Below are 4,751 nucleotides of genomic sequence, written 5' to 3'. Positions count from 1 at the left end.
CCTTCGGCCGCGCTTAGGGATTATAACCCTTACTAAGTAGAATTCTCTTTTCTGTGTTGCCGGAAAAGGGGGCCGGACGTACTTTTGCGCAGAACTTCTTTCTGCGTAGGCGGCCTTCGGCCGCGCTTAAGGATTATAACCCTTACTAAGTAGAACTCTCCTCTCTGTATTGCCGGAAAAGAAGGGCGGACGTATTTTTGCGCAGAACTTTTCTCTGCGTAGGCGGCTTTCAGCCGCGCTTAGGGATTAAAACCCTTACTAAGTAGAATTCATATTAGAAAAAACGAAATTATCCATATGCACACTTTCGTTAGAAAACCGAAATAATGCATATAACAAAAACCGAAATAATGCATGCATGCACAATTTCAGTTCAAAACCGAAATAATGCATATGGCAAAAACCGAAATAAAGCATACATGCACAGTTTCGGATGAAAACCGAAATAATGCATATGTGAAAGACGAAGGTATGCATACTTGCTCAGTTTCGGTTGAAAACCGAAATAATGCATATAACAAAAACCGAAATAATGCAAGCATGCACAGTTTCGGTTGAAAACCGAAATAATGCATATGAAAAACCCGAAGCAATGCATACATGCACAGTTTCGGTTGAAAACCGAAATTATGCATATGAGAAAATACCGAAATTATGCATACCCATACTTTCGTTTTAAAAGCGAAATAAAGCATATGAAAAAAACGAAGTAATGCATACATGCACAGTTTCGGTTTAAAACCGACATAATGCATATGGTAAAAACCGAAATAAAGCATACATGCACAGTTTCGGTTGAAACCGAAATAATGTCTAAATGCACAGTTTCCATATGCGCAATTTCGGTATTTGAAATAATACAGTTCTTACTCTCCACTGTAAAATTTTCGGCAACCTCACATACGCGCTTTTGCATTATCTTGATACGCGACTTTGTACTTTAAACAGCGTATATATTATTAGCGATGAAGGAGATAAAGATGTAAACAAAAGCTACATTTATTTATATGATTATGATTTATACATCTAAGTGAGTATATATGTATGTATGTATGTATGTATATATATCAACATTCAAGAGCATAGAAAACATTCATATACATTATATACTTTGCTTTTTTCTGAATACTAGAATATTTAAAGCATCATGGCTAAGTTCCAAGTTGCATCAATACAATGCATCAGCCTCTTTTTTCTAAACTATAATTGATGGAAATGCCCAATTTGCCGAACTAAATTCCAATTCGGCATTTGAACGTGGTTGCTCATATTGAATATTTTTATCAGTTATAGTTTAAAAATAAAGAAAGAGTCTGCTTTGCATTTATGTAACAATTTCTGCTTTGATTATTTGCATGGAGCTGAAGAAGTAATCAATTGGTACGCATGAAGCTGGAGCACTGAAATATTTCTCCCCCAGTTTATACCTATTCCGAATCATGGAGCTGGAGCAGTGAAATATTTATTTCATATAGTGGTGGCAATTATTTTAGTGCTCAAGGTTCAGAATCGGCATGTTTGCACTACTAGCATGCAATATCTACTGAGAAAATCATCGGATCTGGGCACTATAAGGCATATCTCACATATCGTTACTTGTTTTTATTTGCTAAATAGTTTCGCTAACAGGTTAAAATAACCACATCTCCTTAGCTTATACAATCGGAATGTAAGAATATACGTTTAATAAAAAATGCACACAAGAAATTTGTACTTACGTCCCAAGCAATCCATGCAGGTTATACTTTTCTTCTATAGATGTCTGTTTATTAAGCTCTTTGTTGTCCTTTTTCATCTTTTTGCTAGAATCCTTTTTGCCGAACAGTGGCATTTTTTCGGTGCTGCTCCAGCGAAACTGCCCAATATTTTATTTATCCACTAAAATATTATATATTCTCGACGTGTTTTAACGATGGCATTTAGTTGGTGTTTACATATAAGCATATGTACATTATTTTAGACTACTCTTCATAGACAAAAATGTCTATAGGTTCAGTATTGGAGTTGATATTAGTTTTTGTCACTTGCATCTAGAGAGATATCAATCGCTGACAATTGCTTCTCAAATATGTTTTCTTTACTAAATTCTTTGTTGAATGTACGCTGCTTTCGTTATCGGCATAAATTTGACGTATTATTTACTGAAAATATACAAAGATTTTGTGTTAATTAAGATTTTAAAATATTCTGTGCATTTGTAATTAAGCGTTTCAGACGTGCAAACATGTACATACGAACATATGTGCAACTCATTTTTTAAGAAATCGCTGTAACTCAAGAATATATAGCTTTCCTACAACGCAATCAATAATCGAAAGTATTTATAGACTGTAAATAAGAATGGTTTTCAAATTTTGAAACCATCCCAACCATTGGAGAATATGATATATGACTTTAAAAAAACTTGACTTTTAATATTCTGTACATTAAATCCTAGGCAGTGATAATAAATGCATCGTGATTTTTCGGATTCGTTTCGAAATTTTTTAGAATAGTTCAGGATAGTTTCGGGACTATTTAGAATGCTTCGTGATTTACTCATTGGAATTTTTCTGGGCATTTTCTTGAGATTTTCAGCATTTTTCTAGACTTCACCGATGTATGTTTTCGGGATACTTAGTGCTTTATTTTTCGAGACTTTCAGGATTTTACAGGAACTTGCGGCCCAAAAGTAAATTCGAATCTTTGTTTTGCCTTAATGAATGTCTAACAATTACAAAAACTACCGGTTATGTTTTCCTCAAAATATTATATAATGAAAAGTTTAAGTTTTCTTTTTACATAATAATAATGAAAGCAAAAGGGCAAGGATTTAACTAGATAATTTTTTAGCCCCTCAAAATCGACAAATTTCTTTTAGAGTTATGCCGATTTTTTGATAACCGCGCGTTGTATGTTGTTTTTTTTAAATATAATGAAATTGATAAGAGCACAAGCTAAGCTAAACCTTATCTCAAAGCGTGAACTTATAAGGGAAATACATGCAAAAATTTACATTTGACCAGCTGCAGGGGATATTTGAAGGGCACGCATTGTAGATTGTTTACGCAGCTGGTTGTAGGGAAGTACAGCACCCGTTTTACTGGACTTTTGGACATAAATAGGCGCACAGACACATGTACATTAGGGTGATTCAGAAAAAATTTATTTTTCCGCGGAACCATGCTCAAAAGTTTCGTTAAAGAATAACACAGGAAAATTTGTTTTTTTTTTATTCTGATTTTTACATTTAATGAACGATACATTGTACTGTAAAGGCCTTGAAGTATTTTTCTAGAGAATTGAATGCTTTACAAAAAATGTCTGAAGTCATTTTTCGAAAAGTCGTTCTTTCAACTTTGATCTCGAATAACTTTTGACCGAGTTGACTTATCGAAAAATTACTTCAGACCTTTATTGGTAGAGCGTTCAATTCTCTCCAAGACCTTTACAGTGTAATGTATGGTTCGTTAAATAAAAAAATCAGAAGTAAAAAAAAAAATTCCTGTCTTATTCTAATGGGAAATCGAAGTGCTTTTTTAATTCTGATTTTTATATTTAACGAACGACACGTTGTACTGTAAAGGTCTTCTCTACAAAAATACTCCCATACCATTACAGTACAACGTATCGTTCGTTAAATATAAAAATCGGAAGTAAAAAAAAAACAATTTTTCCTTTGTTATTCTAATGGGAAATCGAAAAGTGTTTTTTTACTTCTGATTTTTATATTTAACGAACGACATGTTGTACTGTAAAAGTCTTCTCTACAAAAATACTCCAATACCATTACATTAAATATAACAATCGTAAGTAAAAACGAACAATTTTTCCTGTGTTATTCTTATGGGAAATCGGAAAGTGCGATTCGGACATTCTTAATATTAATATTAAGGGCTCATATTTTCTGAGACTTATTTTGGCGTCTAAACGAAACTTTTGAGCATGGTTCCGAGGAAAAATAATTAAAAACAAAATTTCTGAATCACCCTAACGTACATACATACATGTATATGATAAATATGTACATTAGATGTCTTATTTTCTCCATACATTTTGCTAAAGTATTTCATATCCACCCTGCTGCAGCAGACTATGAAAATAGGACGCTAAAAGCCTAACAAAATGAAAACAAAGATTTCAATATTGCACAAACTAAAAAATCCGCGATATAAGACTATAGTAAGGTTTTGATCGTTATAGGGAAAAACATTCACCTTGCACAGGACAAAAATAAAAGATATCCAACCTTATTTAGTATAAGCCGCTAAAGCGAATGGCGTAGGCAGTTTTAATACAACTATCGTATTACCCACGAGGCCTAAAGTGACTAGTTGGTACTTCTTCCACGAATTCATTAGGATTCTCAAGCAGTGTTGCCAGTTTCTTAGGGATTTTTTCAAATATCGAAATTTTTTTTTTTTGTTCTAAGACAAATCAACAGGGCATGGATCACGTATGACGACAATCGTCTGAACGATATTGTGTTGCTTCATGAAAACCAAAAATTGTTTGATCGTTTGTGCGATATCGTCAACTCGATCACGTATCAGCAACACAAATGCATAAATCAGTGTTTTTATGAGGTCGTTTTGTCACTATCATTTGAACAACTATCGTTCCAAAGTAACGTGATTCATGCCCAGGTTACAGCTTCTTATAATAATTTATTAAAGATTCTCCTTTTTATTAATGTACGTAGAATTTTCTAAAACTTTTGGTCCTGTGGGTGTTCACACTTAACTGGTTACCAGGTTATCTGGTTAAAAATT

At 33.3% G+C, this 4,751-nt stretch overlaps 1 long non-coding RNA gene across 1 annotated transcript in view; it reads right to left on the bottom strand.

Annotated features, from left to right (window-relative positions):
- LOC118745706 overlaps positions 1-2,588 on the bottom strand; it is a 24,345-nt gene extending 21,757 nt beyond the window's left edge. The window contains exons 1-2 of the long non-coding RNA XR_004993686.1: positions 2,539-2,588; positions 1,719-2,141 (exon numbers count right to left, since the gene is read on the bottom strand). This is a non-coding gene — a long non-coding RNA (uncharacterized LOC118745706). The remainder of the gene's footprint in view (positions 1-1,718; positions 2,142-2,538) is intronic.
- Positions 2,589-4,751: the final 2,163 nt, after the last annotated feature.

This window comes from Rhagoletis pomonella, unplaced genomic scaffold, assembly GCF_013731165.1.
Source record: "Rhagoletis pomonella isolate Grant_MI unplaced genomic scaffold, Rhpom_1.0 Rhpom_scaffold_00009, whole genome shotgun sequence".
NCBI classification, from domain to species: Eukaryota; Metazoa; Arthropoda; class Insecta; order Diptera; family Tephritidae; genus Rhagoletis; species Rhagoletis pomonella.
The sequence above is the reverse complement of the archived record's forward strand: the minus strand, read 5'-3'. Positions and strand labels throughout refer to the sequence as shown.